This window comes from Topomyia yanbarensis, chromosome 3 (genome assembly GCF_030247195.1).
Source record: "Topomyia yanbarensis strain Yona2022 chromosome 3, ASM3024719v1, whole genome shotgun sequence".
Lineage (NCBI taxonomy): Eukaryota > Metazoa > Arthropoda > Insecta > Diptera > Culicidae > Topomyia > Topomyia yanbarensis.
In genome coordinates, this window is record NC_080672.1 from 138,965,400 (window position 1) to 138,984,439 (window position 19,040).

Genomic DNA, 19,040 nt, shown 5'->3' on the forward strand with positions numbered 1-19,040 from the left:
GGTCTTCAACCGTTAGCAATTGAAATCACGATAGGCAAATGGTCGCTACAGTGGGGATCAGGGATCATTTTCCACGTGCAATCTAACTGTAGCAATGTCGAGCAAGCTTGCGTTTGCTGGTAGTGTAGGAATCCGTGTCATTATCATCATGAAGACAGCCTTATACCGTACCGTACGAGTTAAAGTCTCCTTGAACTAACCGCGGTGCTGGTAGGGATTCCGTGTTATTACAAAGTGTTTGGTACCCTACCGAGGTTCTAGGAGGAATGTAGATGGAAGCAATGCAAAGGTCTTTGCCTATAATTGAAACTTGGTTGGATTTAGCTAAATAGTATGAATGTTTTAAAAAATTTCAATGCATAAAAATATTAATTCCCAATTTCAGATAGAGGACGCCTCCACTAACTTTCCACTAACTTTCCAACGAAGATATATAGGCCACTATGTTTTAATTGCCGCAAGGTTCTACTGTATCGATTTTGTTGGCTATTTTCGGCAAATTTGAGACTAAGAGAAACGAAAGCAATGAAATTGAAAGACGGATAGGTATTCTAGAGCGAATCAGTTATAAACTTAGAACGGAAAACTAGAACTAGGCAGGCTCATATGGGCATGATCGAAAGGAAATGTGAAGAATTCTTTGCCTTATGCAGAGTAGGAGTTGGGCGTTGCACCCAAGTCTACCGCATGGTCTATGGTAGAACATAACTCATCATCATGTTTTACCGCCGACGCCGGCTAGTTTTCCGTTCTAAGTTTATAACTGATTCGCTCTAGAATACCTATCCGTCTTTCAATTTCATTGCTTTCGTTTCTCTTAGTCTCAAATTTACCGAAAATAGCCAACAAAATCGATACAGATATATAGGCCGTTGACTTATATAGACGAATTACTCCAAAAAATATTTCATACAACTTTGTGGACGATACCAACTTTCTATCTCATTCCATTGAAAAGATAATGTTGGCGCGAAGCATCACATACTCTCGTCGTTAGAATCGAATACCATTTAACCTGTGTCGAGTAGGGTAAACGGGTCTAATACGCCCCCTTTAAGCAGAAATAACTATATTTTAACGTTGGGCACTATGATCTCCGCAGTAACTAGTCTAATGTATTGCTATATTAATTAGAAAATAGTTCCTAATTGATTTTTTTTGGAAAAAATATTGCACATAAAAATATGGTGACACATTTTTCAAAGATGCTCTAATTTTAGTTTCTTTGCTTCCAGGGCAAAATGCCCCCAGTTACGGTATAATATCCCCCACAACAAAAGGATAGTATGTCCCATAGCAATCGGTGGGTATGCCCCACAACAATAGGGCATATAGTCCTAATCGAATTATGAATTTTTAATCAGGTTTAAAAGGTCATACATTGTATGAAACCTTGTTTTACCTCAAGCAAACCAACATATTTGTTTTTAAAGCTCATAATTGGCTCAATAGTTACTTTGAGATTGTGCTAATAAAGGGGCATCCCATCCAGAATTTAGTGGGGCGCTTTGTCCGGTTATGAGCTGTTATGAGAACATGAATAGTTTTACACGCACGCATAGTTTCAAACCATTCCAAAAATTTAGATGGGAATTTATATATTCTATTAAGTGGTTCGAAATAGTTCTACCACATCCGACTTACCAATCCATGTTCCTGTTAGAGACATCCTGGCGTATCGCGATCCTCTATACATGGAACTTATCTATCATTTTCTAAAAATAGCGTTTGTCAAAATTTAATTAAATTCATCTCCTCATACTCTCATCCAAGGCTAATCATTCACCAATTAAAGTGTCCTAGAATATTCAGTTTTTAAATTTAGACAATAACAGAAAAAAGTAAATAAATACAAAAAATACTAGATCATTATGAAATATAATAATGTAATAAAGTGATTTCAGTGTTAGTTTTAGACAAATTACTAGTATAGTTAAAATTAGTCTTAAGGATTTTTGTAACGTGCTATGTAAAAAAAGAAACTGGCGTAAAAAGCTTATGCAAATGCCGTGTCAAATAAACGTATGGAAAAAAAACCACATCCGACTCTTCGCAATTGGTCTAAATGTTTATAGAAAAATAGTGGGAAGTTACATCGAAATGGCTCTTTTTAAACTTTTACGTATATTGTTGTTTTGCGGAATATTAAAAATGTCAAACTAACTTAGTACGTTGATTTCATGAAATTATACTGTTATCAGTCATTTTTACCTTTCAAATAATTCTGGGGTATTAAGAATAGAAGTGGGGTGTTTTGCCCCGGTATACCCTCTTACCCTACCTGATTAGGTAGGATCGTTTTATAGGTTATTCGTTAACCATGGCAATCACTAGCGAGAAAGTGTTGGCTTGTGGGAGTTTTAATGCTCAATCTTCTATCAGACTTATTCTACATCATTTTCACATCATTTTGTTCGAACGTATTCTAGGCTATCCACGATACACAAACTCTCGCCGAGATGCACGTTTGCTCAGAATTATTCGATTTTTTTCGGATTTGTGATCATTTATGATTTTTTTTTGAAAATTTGGTAAGGGGTTCCCCTCCCCCTTTTCTGACTACGTGCTAGCGTGGACTTCTATCTGATTTATCTGCAGCTTTAGTCAAATAATGGACTGCCTGAAACTTTTCCAATTGCACACTGATAGAATATATTCGTAAATCGCTAGGAATTAGTTTCGTACAGAAAATTTTCATAAAATATGCGAACTTTTCGTACATATGATGAATCGTTCGTAGTTCTATTGAAACACTTTTATTTTTTATTTTGTGAAAACCACGAAACGACCTTCGTTGGCTTATTACGAAACAGCTTCATTCGGCAAACGAATTGTTCGCTGCTATATACGAATATCTTTATAATATTTACGAGCACCGTTCGTTAAACCGTCAACGTCAAAAGAGCTTCAATAGAGGTAGAATATGGAGTCATTGTTGCTATACGTCAGATAATCGGTCTCGGTTTGACTATTTAGTAGCCGTATCCGTGTCCGCCGGTTTCAGGAAGATTTCCTGAACCTCTTTCGCTTCCAGTTGATCCAGAATCCGTTCGTAATTTACATAAACTTTTATTAAAATAAACAAGACATTCCGTTTCATTAACGAACAATAATGTCTTTATCAACGATAACTTTTGTGTAATGAAAACTAAATAAGTTAAATTTACGAAAACTTTCGTTTATCAAGCGGTCATTTCTTCGTACTACAAACACCAAACAAATAAACAAATAAACAAATAAACAAATATGTCCTTAAATTGACTTTACGCTTGTCCGGACATGACGCAGACTCAGGTGATTCGCATTTAATGCCAAAAGATCCTGACTCCTGCGTTGCAGAAGGCAAAGAGTTAAGTAGACGGGAAACTCTAAGCTTGTTCATTGACCCTACTCCACGCTTTTCTAAACTTTCTTACTTAAAATCCCTGCTCTTCCTTGAGTACTATGGCTCTTAATATTTGAAAAATACTTTACCTTCCAGTCCCTTGCTAATTATATGTCTTTACAATATAAAAAAGGAAAAAGATTGACTCACTATAAGTCGTTAATAAAAAAAACTGTTTTAATCCACCTAGCGGTGCAATTGTGCCTTTCTCATTTCTTCAAACTTTGACTCCATGACCTATTATGTTCAATATAATTGTGAAAATGTCTGTTACATTCTTAATACACTTTGCACCTACACACGCTCGCCAGCCACAGACCTGATATCCTCCTTTCTTCCCTAGCTACGCTCCTGTAAAATCCATAAATCCTATGTCAGTCGAAAAAAAAATTAGGTTGAAGATTTTCAGAGTGATTGCATAACCTTTCTATAGGCGAAGGCAAAAAATTGCCAAAATGCAAAAAAATCAATCTTTGTTAAATTTTTTTCGAGATTTCATCAAATTTCGACGTTTCGTGCATTTTGAAGACATTACTACCCATGATCGCATATTTGTCCCGTTTTCTATGGGATTTCCTATCTTTATGGGACTGGTATGCGATCATGGGCAGATTAGGTATCAAAAATATAAATTCGATTTTATAAATTTCCTATTCAGTTCCTACTTTAATGAACTCAGAAACCGTCGTAGATAGCCAATGTCAAAGCGACTTTGGGGTGTCACTAGTGATTTGGACTGTTATAGTGGTATCAGTTTATATGTGTGGTCGCACCCTTAACCCTCAAAAAGGCAAGCTATAATTGTGACTTCAAGAAGCATCACTCCTCCGACCCAACGAAATTGTAAGCCTCTTTTTTGTCGTTTTATCAGTGAGAGAATCGATGCCCCGAAAACATTCGATCATTTGTATTTCAAATTACAAGTTCATTGAAACTAGAGAACAGTGACTAGCCGGGCCTCTGAGATTCTTTGCTTTTTGAGGGGTGAAGCCGTAACTCCGGAAACGGATTCAAATCGACATAAAATTCAATAGCAGCCGAACATTTTTTCGACATAACATAAAATCTAGTCGTTTCATGCATTTTGGAGGTATTTGGCATCGAAAGTACGAATTCAATTTCTGAAATTTCATGTCCCAAAAAAAAAAAATAAAATTGTTCCGGCTTATGTGGGAATTTCATAGGTGACCGGAAGGATCGGTCTATATTTCCGGAACCATATAACCGATACGCACGAAATTTTTCAGATATCTATGGCTTATATACCTTTCATTTGGGACTAAGTTTGTGAAGATCGTCCCAACCTTTCCCAATAAACTGTTGTAAGTTTGTTAATTTTTATAGGTGGAGATTCTTCCGGGGCACTTCCGGAACTGTTGACGATGGTCAATGCGGTCGACGAGACTTCGGTTTGGTCCAAACGGTCTTGCCACCTCCGAGAAACCGATGTAATTTTTAAGTTCGGATACTTCCGCCTGGGCCGCCGGATCCGGCGATGGTGGTCAATGATAGTGCCAATGACTTTGAGTGACTGTTAGTGACTTAGAACTATAAATCCAAGTAGTTGTGGTCGCATTTTTGAAAAAAATCACCTTTATACATTCATCGCAGTATCCGTTGATATCGGGATTTTCTGCGTGATCGTACTCATCATCCTGTAATTCCGGAACTAGAAGTCAAACTCACACAAAATTCAATAGCAGCCAATAAAAACGTTGTACCTTTCATTTAAAACTAAGTTTGTGATAATCGGTTCAGAAAATATCGAGAAACTGATGTGGACAAATTATAACAAGATTTTTTATGTAACCGTACTCTTCAACTCGTATCTCCTGAAGCAAATGTCGGATCAAAATAAAATCCAACAGCAGCCGATGGGAACGTTGTACCTTTCATTTGCGACTAAGTTTGTGAAAATCGATTCAGCTATCCCCGAGAAACCGATGTGAAAATGTTATTGTCATGTCTGCACATACACACACATACATACACACATACATACACACAGACATTTTCCGATCTCGACGAACTGAGTCGAATGGTATATTACACTCGGTCCTTATTTTTTGTCCATTTCAGTAAATTTCGAACCTCTTAGATATTACGATTGTAACGGTTTATATGGGAAATACATAGGAATTTCCAACATTAATCAACCTATAACTCCGGAACCTACAGTCAGATCGGAATAAAATTCAATAGCAGATAATGGTAGTGTGATTTCTTTCATTTGAAATCAAGTTTGTTGAAATCGATCAAGAATTCGTTGAGAAATAGACGGGATATTAATTTAAGAATTTGTCAAGCTCCCCGAGGGCATTCTGGAACCGTCATAGGTAGCCAGTGTGGTCAAAACTACTTCAGTTGGCCATTATTAATCTAGACCCGCAAATACAAGTAATGTTGCATGCATTTTAATATGTATTGCATGATTTGGATATCATGGTGGTACCATTTTATATGGGAATTTGCTGTGTGACCGCACTCTTCAACCTGAAACTCCTGAACCGGAATTCCGATCAACAAAAAATTCAATGGCAGCCGATGGAAAAGTTGAGACTAATTTTGTGCAAATCGGTTCAGCCATCTCTGAGAAACAGAGGTGACAATTTTTTCCACATACACACATACACACATACATACACACAAAGACATTTTCCGGTCTCGACGAACTGAGTCGAATGGTATATGTGAATTGGCCCTGAGGGCCTCGGTTAAAAAGTCGATGTTTGGAGCGATTGCATAAAAAATATACACAAACGTTTATTAAAATAAACAAAACGTTTCGTTTCATTCACGAAAAAAATATTGTTATCAACGATAACATTCGTGCAGTGTACATTAAATGTGTCAAATTTACGAAAGCTTTCGTTCACCAAGCGGCCATTCTTGTTCATGAAATGAACGAAATCTACTATTTACAATGCACCAAAAAAAATCGTTGCAGAAAAGGACGAATGAATTCGTGCATTGCATGATCGATTTCATTATATTTACGAATTTAGTATTTATTATCAGTGCAGTGAATGCGATTCGTCAGTGCATTAGCAGTGCGTAATATTCGCACCAGTTTTTCACATACACATATTGCATATCAGCGGGGGAAGTCTACTTCCACCCTGGCTCACAATATTGTCGTCAACATTGCAAAAGCTTTTTCACAAAAGCAATCATGTTTAGGAGTTGATATTGAAGGTGCTTTTGACAATGTGTCTTTCGAATTCATCTTGGAAGCAGCACGAGGTCGTGGGATTCCTTCATATATCACGTATTGGATACACGCAATGCTTAGCAACCGACATCTGTGCTCATCGTTAAGATAAGTAGAGATAAGCAAACTGAGCGTCTACGGGTGTTTTGAAGGTGATGTGCTGTCACCACTTCTGTCGAACACTGTCGCCGGTGTTGAGGAAACTTAATGATCATGGGTTTCCAACATATGGTTTCGCCGATGTTTATCATATAATGATCACCGGTATTTGCATTAACACACTTTTGATATTATACAACAAGCCTTATGTGTTGTTAAGCAATGGTGTTTTCATCTTGGACTATCAGTAAATGCAAATAAAACATCAATGGTGCTTTTACGCATCGAAGGATTACAACCGGAGCACGTCCGCTGCAGTCCTTTGACTCTGAAATTATTGTTGTAGATCAAGTTAAGTGCGTTGGGGTAATTCTTGACTCAAAAATTAAATGGACAGCTCACATCCTTTTCAGAATCCCGATAATCCAATCAAAGTTAAAGCATCTTCAGAGGATGGTCTTTATGGCGAAGATTGGTGCGTTTATGACAACAAGAAATCTTCACGATTCCGTGTGGCGTACAATCGGCACTTCAACAGGGAGTTTGCGGTAAACGAATTTATTTTTGCTGTGATAGTCAGGCTGCTTTAAAAGCACTCAGTTCAGCAGATTTGAGATCGAAATTGGTAATCGCATGTCAAATTCAAATCTATAAACTTAGTATTTCAAATACTATTTATCTTTCATGGGAACCCGGTCATTCTGGTATTACTGGAAATTTGTACTGGTTTTTTTAAATATGCGATGGGAAAGACTCGTTAAGGAACCTTATTTCGATTTGATTGGTTATTTCCTAGTCTATTGCTAACTTGTCCTACACGTACAACCAACTTACCCCGAAGCCGCTAGCGGGATCTGTGACACATAATTATATCTATAACACTGAAGACAAAAACACTAAAAATTCTGAGATGTTAGCTAAAAGTCTGCTCATTTATGCAACATATTTCATTTTTCAGGATTTACCTAAATGAAAACGATAAAAAAAAATTTAAGGCATTGCCTCTCCTACATATCATTCGAGAACTTGTCAGAAAATCGACAAATTTAACGAACCTTTCTCCACCCTACCCAAATCTTTGGCAACGCTAACGGTCATTAGGTAGGGGTAAAACAGAAATTCTTTATCTCATTGAAAACTCAAACAATTAATTCCAAAACCAAATACATATCGTTGAGGTAGCTGGTTCTATTAATGTTCGAAAACGATGTAGGAAAAAATATGTAGGACACATGCAGTAAAAGCAATGTTTTTTTTATAATTCTAACAGGTGCACCATAAAAATAAAACTCATCCGGAAGAAGTTTGCTTGTTAGCGAAGAATGTGTAGCGCCAGCAAGTGAAGGGGCGAGTGCAACACGCGAACAAAGTGTGTCAGTGTGTGAAAGTGCAAGTGGCAGGTTAAATTCGGTCGACAGGGCTCGGTGGTATCGTCCCGTACGCTCCCACTGATCAACCCGCATCCTGATCAGGCGCAGTGAGTGCGGAAGCAATCAGTCATTGTGGGGAGCGGAATTTTAAAATCGTACAGATTAGAATTGGCTTGAAACTCATTGGGTTGCACTGTTGGTGTTCTACTAGGGTTCACAGAGGTAGAAGGAACGTGGAAGCGGAACCACAGCAGAAGTAGCACAGGAAGGCTCCTGACGAAGTGTTGCATTCAGCCAAATACTCGCGAGAACCATAAATAAATGGAGAAAAAGGTGAGATACTTTACTATCACTGTCTCTTTGATGGGGTGAGCTCCGATGGGTTTGTCGGTAATTATTTGTTGCTCCGCGGGTTGAAATGGGTTGAGATTAATTGGACCAGACTTAAGTTTATCGTGATGGACTTATTCTACTTCATGTTGCGTGATGCTTGAATTATATGGTTTGGTTAGCCAATTAGTTGCCTTTGAAATGTTTATGAACAGGTAGTGGAGCCACCGAAGTGATTATTAGAAGCTTGAGTATCTTACCGTCGGATCAAACCGCGAAAACCCAGTGGCGTAGTCAGAAAATTGGTCTTGTGGGGGATTTGATGAAAATGATGATTTTTTCGATGTAATTTTGATAAAATAATCTACAAACAAGAAGAATCAATGCAGAACAGCTGTTAAACCTCCATAAATTACTATCTTTTATAACGTTTTAAAAGTTGAAGAATATGCACTTTAAAAATGGAATAAACGCTCGAAAACTTTTTTTTTCTGGTTAGGATGACATAATTCCGAAACCGTAATTTTTAAACGTTTGAAAATTACTCCTAGAAATCATTACAGAGCAAAAATAGTAAGAGACATCATGTATTTGAAAAAGTGGTTTAGAATGTCATTTGAAACAACTTTGTTCAAGATATGCTATAAAACGATATTAACAAAATTTTCTTAAATCAAATTTTATTCAAAATAGCTTTTTATTTTAAGATTCAGAATCTTAGGCCTTCGACAAAACGTGGATTTTATTGTTTATAAACAACAGAAGAGATTTACTGTATACAGTAATATCAGAAAAACTTAATTTAAAGGTTTTCTTTTTCAAGTAGGCTAATTTATTTCGATGCCCTAAACGCATATATTCTAGAAAGTTGCTTGTAATAGCATTCGCGAACACTTTACTGAAGACAACAATTTTTTTTTTCAAATGTATATTTGCTATGGCTCCTTGTAGGAGAATATAAAGCCAGAAGATGTGCTGTTTCACGTTACAAAATTTTCCGAAGATACTAAACCTCCAAAGTTGACGATTTCGAAATTATGTGATCTTGCCAGGGTTGTTAATGCGATACATTTTTCACGATAATTTATCGGCGTTACTCGTTAACGATAATGTATCGTCATCGGAAACTCCGTTAACGATAATGTACCGTCGCCTTCATCGTCATCGTCGATAATTGTATCGTCGCTTTCATCGTCATCGTCGGTTCATCGGTTATCGCGATACATTTTGCGTTACTTTCCCGTTTATTGCAGTTGAAGTTGATGCGGTTAACTTTCAATTGTTTAGAAATAAATACCTATTGAAGGACATGTTGTTGGCAGTTGAAAATCAATAGTTTTGGACATTTTCGGGGTCTGACGATGCGTCAAAATGAAATTATTTCAACTTTTCGGGAAAATGTATTATGTTGAAGGGGAAGTTGTTGGCAATTGAAAATCAATAATTTTGGACATTTCAATACGCAGAAGGGTCCGACGATGTGTCAAAATTGAATTTTTTCAACTTTTCGAGTAAGTTAGTGCACAGAAGAGTCCCAGGTGCACAGTGTTCCCAAGCGGCAAAAAGGTGACCAAAATTGTTTTGACCATGAAGAAAACAAATTTTGAGCTATTGTGCAATTAGTAATTTATAGCACGCAAAAACATATATTGAAAAAACTACTAAACCACTATTATTAGGCCATTCACAAATTACACTACACATTTAAGTCGTGTGGTGAGTAACAGATTTTATTATAATTTTAATTTAAACCAGAAGATTTCGGATTTTAAAAAGGAGAATATACATACATATTTCCAACGTTTGATTTCCTTTTCTAGTTAGGAAGCTTTTAGCCCCCTCCTCCGTTTCTTCTCTCCACTATGTAACAAGATGCTTCATGCTTCCTTCTTTTACCCTTAAATATGTAGTGTAATTTATGTACGGCGTCATAATAGAATTTTATTCGTTTTTTGATTACAGTGAAGACCCGTTTTTATCAGCCCCTTGGCGAATTATAGGCTGATAAAACGATGACATTGACAAAATCGGCGCATATTTTTTCTGGTTCTGAAGAGACGAAGTCGAAACGCAAACACCTGGACTAACATTTTTTTCTTTCTTTTTAATAAACCGGAGCGGTTAAAATATTTTTCTTTAGTTCCTCGACAAAGCCTCATAACTCGTTCTGATCATTTAGCAAAAAAATCCCTTAAAGAGGTCTTACAGTACAGTATTAGTATTTTTGTATATTTTGCATCTCTAAGATAAGAAAAATATGTTAAAGAAGGAATTTACTCGAATTTGACTTGAACGTAAGCTAGAGCCCACCAAACGATTTTGATAGTGTTTGTTTTACAGATTCGTATTGGTATTCGTCTGCGGAAATTTGCGGCTTCCGTACCAAAATATTGCTTTTTGGGCACTAAAACATTCGATAACTTCTAAGTTGTAAGAGATACAAATAAACTTACATTACAAAAATTCTGTATTTTCTTATGCTGAACAACATCTTGGCATATTTTGAAATTCTACAAAATTACCAGGAAAAGTATTCTGAAAAAAGCAATTTTCAGGGGTATATCAAAGAAATCTCCACAAATGTAAATTAAAATCGAAAGATAGACACATAGTCTCTTCAGCGAAGTTAATACTTAAGATATTCTCAACAACTTTGCCAAAGAATTTTTTTTTTATTTTCATAAACATAAGCAAAAACTTTCTTCTCAGCTTTAGAGGGATTAATCACCCAACTAATACTTTTTAAATGCAAAAAAAAATATAAATAAACTTTGCTGAGCACACTATAACTAAAAATGTTTTTCGTGGTTCAAAGAATTTCTTTCACCTTTTTGCCAATTTGGATCCTGGTGTGAATTTAAAATGCCCAAAACTATTGATTTTCACTTACCAATAACTTCTTCAATATAACAAACTTTCCTCAAAAGTTGAAAAAATCCATTTTGACACATCGTCGAACCCCCTGTGTATTGAAAATGTCCAAAACTATTGATTGTCAACTGCCAAGAACTTTCCCTTCAATATAAAACTCTCCCGAAAAGTTGACAAAAAATTCCATTTTGACACATCGTCGGACCCCCCCCCCCCCCCCTGTGCATAGAAAATGTCCAAAACTATTGACTTTCAACTGCCAACAACATGTCCTTCAATAGTTATTTATTTCTAAACAATTGAAAGTTAACCGCATCAACTTCAACCCCAATAAACGGGATAGTAACGCAAAATGTATCGCGATAACCGATGAACCGACGATGACGATGAAAACGACGATACAATTATCAACGATGACGATGAAGGCGACGATAAATTATCGTTAACGGAGTTTCCGATGACGTTGACGGGTGGTTAACGTTATCGACGATGACGATTAATTATCGATTAACAACCCTGATCTTGACCTTAAATATTCTTATCATTGATAATATAACAAAAGTCAAATGTTAATTAAAAACCAACTTAATCCACCTAGCAGTGAGATGAGACATTTCTTACTCCATGTCACTGTTGGATCATTCATAAATTTGCAGAACTCTTTTATTAGTTTGCAGTTTCTGGTCTTTCACGAATAAAACCTCAAATAAACTGAATAGAATATAGAAAATCAATAAAACGAACCAAATAAAAAAATAAAGCAAAAAATGCAAAACAAAGTGTTTCATAAAATGAGAACAATCATTTGTATAAATCAAATTAATAAAATACATAAATCAAATTGGATTAGCTCAATAAATGAAAAGGTAGTCAATATTTAAAAATAGTTATAAAATTAATTTAATAAATTAAATTGACTCAAACTAACAAATTGAATTAAATAACTAAGTAGAATGACTGATTATGAAATTATTAAAATTGAAGAATGAACAAAATGAATCAAATGAATCAATTAAGTCAAATGAATCAAATGAAACAAATTAATCAGATGGATAGAACGAATTTAATGAATCCAGTGAAAACAATGAATCAAGTGAATGAAATGTATAAAATGAATAAAGTTATTGGAATGAATGAAAAGAATAAAACTAATAAAAGAGTAAATGAATTGAATAAAATGAATAAATAAAACAAACGAATCAAATAAACGAAACAAGTAGGATTGATTAAATGAATAAAAAGAAGAAGAAAATGAATTGATTAAAATGAAAAATTAAGCGATGTTAAAAAGTTATAAATTAATTGAAAAAAAAATAAATTGTGTCAAATAAATAATTTGGATGAAATAAATAAATCTGCAAATAAGTCAAATTAATCAAATAAAGAAACTAAAAACTGGAAAAAAACAAAGATAATGCATAGAAGGAACACAATGAATAAAATAAGTTAAATGATTGATATGAATAAAATGTACAAAAAAACTGATCAGAGTGAATCCAAAGAATGAAATGAATAAAATAGATTAAATGAACCCAAATGAACAAAATGAATAAAAAGAATGAAATAAATAATTAAAATGCAAAAATCATATACTTAAAACTAGTCAAATATTAAAAATGAATAAAATAAAGAAGTCGAATAAAATCCATGAAATGAAGAAACTGAACTGAACTATTTCGTACCTAAACAGGTGCACATGTTCGCCTGCACAGCCGAACCCCATGTACGTACACCGTTTGCGTATACATGTAGGTTCGAGGCACTAGCTTTCTCTTTCTCACTCTCATATCACTAGCGTTGACTCTTTTTGCTTTGTCGTTCTCGTGTATGCACCCGGTGCACGTACACGGATGTTTGAACTAAAGTTTGTACACTGTTCGCTTGGGTTCGATATTCGAGACGAAGCATGTTTGAGGTTGAACGCGTGCACGAAATTTTGTACACATGTACAAAATGGTCGATGTTCATAGGAAGTCTACCTTGAAGTAATTATGGAGAATTAACTCTTCAAAAAATAATTAGAGACTTGACGTCATTAGCATAAGCATTTTATAATTGATGGTACAAAAAAAAATCATCAAATGCTCACTAAATGACGTACTAAAGTCAAACGGAAAACGCCATTGTTCATCATTTTCCTTCTATTTTTCCGAAAATCAATATGTGGTCTTAGCGTGCTTGCTGGAAATGTCAAAGGTTATATAACAAAAACTTATCTAACTCATACCCCTTTTGCCTTAGGTATACACTTTCTTCAACAATATTACGCCCCTGTATTCGGCTCTACTATTTGAAGTGTTTTATATACTTCTTGTAGATCTTGTGCATTTTGTAGTAACCCAGCTTTGAAGAAAAACTAATGAAAAGACCAAAATCTGCAATCTTTTTACTAAGTTTTAATGGCTATGCCGCTCTTATAAACCAAAATTTGTACAAACTAACTTATCAAACTTCTCCATTTGGATCTCCAGAAAATAAAGAGAAGTGAGCTAGATGACTTTTTAAACATGATGACATTTTGAGACACCCTACTGTACACCACTTGTGCAGAATTAATTTACGAACTGGATCAGCAATTCGGTCCATGCTTACTAGATAACACTCTTTTTCACTTCTTGTAATAGTGTTGCCAAAATATGCATTATTCTTTTAATGTTATACTGAATTATTTTTCATCAAGTTGTAGAGCAGTAACAACAACAAAAAGGTGTCCACTTTACGAAATGAGCAGTCCATACTTGCAGTTATTGCAAGGGATTCTTAGATTAATGTTAGAGTCGTTTGCAGCGTAGCAGAGGTTCTTCATAGTTACGATGAATGTTTTACAGACTTACCTTCAGTGGATATATTGACGATTTTGTCCGAAATATTCTGAGAATGTTCAAATTTTCCGTGCAATTTTCAAAAAAATTCTGAAAATCAGTTTTAGAGTTATGTATATAAAATATAAATATTTCGAGATTTAATTCAAAGTTGGTGAATATTTTGCGGGAAAATTCGTATTCGTCGTTTAGTAACATGAATGTTATTAATGTTCAAACCTTCGCTCCTGTTTGTTACGAATTTTAGAAACATTAAAGTTTTCATCGTTAGCTGTTATGTGTCTACTCGCTTCTACTGTAGTCGTTGTGGTACAGCCAATTAATCTATCCAAGCCTTTCGTTCCAGGCTCCAAGATAAACAAATAGAAGTGACGATTCGCCGTTAAGTACAAAAAGTCACTATGACTTTTTATTTTTTTATTGGCAATGAGGCACTGTTGGTCACAAGCATTCAAAATCTCGCCCACCATATGAACAAAGCAATGCGGCATGTGGTAAATGATTACGCGAAATGATAAACAGAAATGAGGTGATTTTCCTCTGCTTCGTCGTCGGTGGATTTCTGCGAAAGGAAGCCGAAAGGGTTTGGGTAAATATGTAGCAACCTAGATTTTTCATCCATTCTTGCTTGCTGCCGTCGCCGCCGCCACACAGCTTGAACTGATTTCCTTCGGTTCACCGGTTGGTTGTTGATAGGTATATGTTGGTATATGCCATTCGCACACGTAACCTGCTTTTTGTTTGGTCACCGCACACTTTGGCTGGTCGGCTGGTCACCATACGGTCGAATCCTCGGCGAGCGGGAGGTTGGGATTGGTGCTTTTACCGGTGGGTGTATCGCGGTTACCTCTTCTAGCAGCAGTTTAAGCGGTTGTATATAAATGTATCTTGATACAGTGCTAGGTTAGAGTGGAAAAAACTTCCTTGACTGTGTTCAAGGATTCCGCATCACGGCTGTAGTTTTTATGAACGGTAACTTGTTTCCTTCAACTTTGTACTTAAGCGATCAATGAGAGAAGGATGCTAGATATGAGGACAACTTGGCGTTGTCTACCAGTTCTTTCTCTGTTTTGAAATAGGCGATATCAATCAGTGTGCAATTTTGAGTAAGACTCTATGCCTACATAGTAGCAGTGTCTGACTAGCAAGCATATACATATAACGACGGAGCAATAGAGGTGTTTTTCAACCGGCGGTTAACTCACCACCAGGGGCGAATTAGACTACTGCAAATGGTGAATTATGCCGAGTGAATTTCAACTTGTTATCCTAAGTTTTCCATCGAATTATAAGCTCTATATTATAGAGTAAATAATTCGATGGAAATATTAGGAAAACAAGTTGAAATTTACCCGGCATAATTCATCATCTGCAGTAGTCTTATTCACCCCTGGGGGTGAATTTTCCCCCCGTTGAAAACACTGGGCAATTTTTTTGAGATCTCAAAGTCCCGACCCACCTTTATATTTTGACAAAAGTTAAAGTAAGCTCAGATGCCAAATTTCATATCATTCGGACAATTTTAGTTTTTGATATTTGCACTATAGCGAAAAATGAAGAAAAAACGTGTTTAATCCACCTAACAGTGCGATGAGACATTTCTTATAACTCGTATCACTCTCTTCGGATATTATATCGTTTGAGAACATTTAGAACTTGATGCTTCGCGATGTTTTTGAATACACATACCACATGGGATAGTGGCAGGACTCAGAGAATCGCTCAAATCAGCATAGGACAACATCAGTGCTAGAAATCTCAAACCAAATCAATGGGAAAGCGAAAAAAATAGCCCATAAAATAGACATACCAACGAATTATTGTTAATGCTCTGTTAATAAAATATCTATATTGTGGTGGGAAAACTTAATTTTTCTAAAGGGGTTATATATTGTACGATTTTTATAAAAAATCGAATTTTTTTGTTGAATCGATTTGAAGTTTATACTTTACTCAAATTTCCAACGCGACTGAGAACTAAGAAATCAACGCTTTTTTTTGAAAAGGGCGATACTAGCAGTGATACCATTCAAAGAAAATCAACAGTGAATATTTCCAGACTTGGTTTTATTTCCTATTTAAGAACTATTGTGTTTTTTTACATCCTAGATTGCATGATTCAGTGATCGAAACCCAACACTTCTTAAAGTATTAGAAATTATTAAATTAAAATTTGTTTTTGCTATTGAAATTGACAAAATGATAGTATCGCCCCTTTGGCGATTGTTTACTTTTTCGGTCTCACCTATCAGCATTGAAGTATCGCCGTGGAGGGCGAAACATTAAATAAACAAACAAAAATACAGTTTCGCCCGTTGTATTTTTTGCTGTAGTTTAAGAAAGCAATATGGTAGAATCCAAATTTTTAGGTTAATTTGTTGCGTTTCATAGCCCTCATTCGCATGTACGAAAAAAGCCCTATGTTTACATTTGTAAGTATCGCCCTTTTCACAAAAAAAGCGTTGAAATGAAATCGCAGCTCCTGATATCACGCTATCTCTGAAGTGCATGCGTGCATAGTTTCAAATTTTACTTCGACATCAACTTTTTCTAAAGGTGACTTCCCAGTAGTATCCTTGATTTGAATTATTATTGCTAATCCTAATGCCAAAGAACAAATAAAAACCTCACGAAAACGAACCGTTTGGGAAAATCATCATCATTACTGGAATTTTCATTTTCACGAATCTTTTCGATAACCTTCCGTCACTTGCGTTAATGCACTGGGTGTACAATGCTCTGAAAATCTAGCGAAATCGTCTTAGGGCACCAGCGGGTCTGTAAAGAATACTAAAAATTAATTTCTATTCCATAATTTTCAGTTCAGCAATTCGAGAGATCATGCTTACTGCAAGCCATGAAAAATAGACTACGTTGTGAAGCGATGGTCACTATTTATTAAAAAATCACGGTTAAATAAAAATAAAACTATTAAAAAATTTCAAATAGTTTATAATTTTCACAAACTTATTAGGAAAAAATGTTTAATAAGCTTTCATAATATTGTGTAGGAAAAAAGCTGAAAATTTCAGTATTTTCTCTATCTGTATCATATAAACCCTTAAGTATACCAATTAATTGGTATACGAATTGGAATAGGTTCGCCAAATTTTGGAAGAAGTCTATAAAATAACCCCTTGAAAACTACCTAAAAATTGTTGTAGTTCGATGCAATAAAAAAATCTCCAAAAATGAAATGTGCCTATTAATGTGAAACGAATTATACATACAATAAAGACCCATTTTTATCAGTCTCATGGTGTATTTTAGGCTGACAAAATGGGGACATTGACTAAATCGGGCAATTTTTTTCTTTATAATAAACTGAAGCTGTTAAAATATTCTTCTCGTTCCTTGATGTAGTCTGATAACTATTTCTGATTATGATGAACTTTTTATTTTCGCATATTTCGCATATCTTCATGATAAGGAAAACATTCTCAAGAAAGGATTTACTCGAATTCAGTCTTGTTCGTCTGCTAAAGCCCATCAAACATATGTTCATATTTGGCTGATAAAATCGGGGTTTCAATGTGTTATAATAGATATTCAGCATTCGAAGAAGTTTCTTGTGAACGAGTGTAGAACGACTTTGTTTCTACTTACTTGAAGTCAGCGGCGTAGCCAGAAATTCGGTTTGGTGGGGGTTTGGTGAAAATCGATCATACTGTCCAAACGGCATAATTCCGATACCGTAATTTTTGAAGCTTTAAAATCATGCAGAATTAATTTTTCAGAAAATAGTAACAGAGTTCGTGTCTTTAGCGAATTTGTTGAGACTTTATTGTAGTCATGAATATTAACCTGAGAAAATTTACCATACATACTTCTTGGACGATATACCGTCAAAATTATTTTAACAAATGATGCGCTGTTTAACGTTTGTAAAACTCATCGAAGATACTAAACCTCCGAAATTGGCGGTTTCAAAATGATGCTATCTTGACCTTAAATTATTGTTTTTAAACATTTGACCTATACATATAATTGGTCATACAACAAAAATCAAATGCTCATCAAAATCGATCAGGACCTGCTAGAGTCGAATGGAAATCGTCATTTTTCATAAATTTCTCTCTACATTCGGAAAGTGTTATTCTCGTTATTAATCATATTACGTTTTCGTCTCAACTCGACGCATTCCCAAAATAAAAACCTGTTTTAATCCACCTAGTGGTGCAATTGTGCTTGTCTCATTTATCCAGACTGCGATGGTTATGTTCAATAAAATGGTGGAAATGAATATTACATGTTCAGTACGATTTGCACATACATACAATGGATCGACAGCCTCTTAAGATACTATGTGATACTGAAACATCTCTTGAAACCAGCGGCGGTTCATGCAGAAAGATCCGGGAGGTCCTGCCGAAAATTTTCAACTTGTTAAGAAATTTTAAACTAGTTTTAATTTAAAAGTAGCAACCCCTCACTGCATACTCCCTCCGGGCCGGTATAATTGACGATTTTTGGAGTGATTGCATAACCTTTCTATATGAGAAAGGCAAAAATGTACCAAAGTCCAAAGAAGTCAATTTTCGTCAAACATCTCAATGTTTCATGCATTTTAAAGTCATTTGGCATCAAAAATACAAATTTGATTTTGAAAATTTTTCATTTCAGTTTATATGGGAATTTTCTGTGTGATTGCACTCTTCAACTCGTAACTTCGGAACCGGAAGTCCAATCAATAAAAAATTCAATAGCAGCCGATGGGAAGGTTGTACCTTTCATTTGAGACTAACTTTGTGCAAATCGGTCCAGCCATCTCTGAGAAACAGAGGTCACATTTTTTCCACATACACACACATACATACACACATACATACACACATACATACACACACAGACATTTTCTGATCTCGACGAACTCAGTCGATTGGCATATGACACACGGCTCTCCGGGTCGGGATTAGATTGACGAATTTTAGAGTGAATGAGAAAGGCAAAAA

The 19,040-nt window shown here is 35.4% G+C and overlaps 1 protein-coding gene across 2 annotated transcripts in view; it reads left to right on the forward strand.

The window, feature by feature from the left end:
• The window catches only part of LOC131692720 (protein stum), a 184,885-nt gene that overhangs the window by 11,831 nt on the left and 154,014 nt on the right, over window positions 1-19,040 (forward strand). For both annotated transcript variants that reach the window (XM_058979942.1, XM_058979941.1), the window contains exon 2: window positions 7,966-8,398. The gene's annotated coding sequence lies outside the window, so the exon portion shown is untranslated. The remainder of the gene's footprint in view (window positions 1-7,965; window positions 8,399-19,040) is intronic.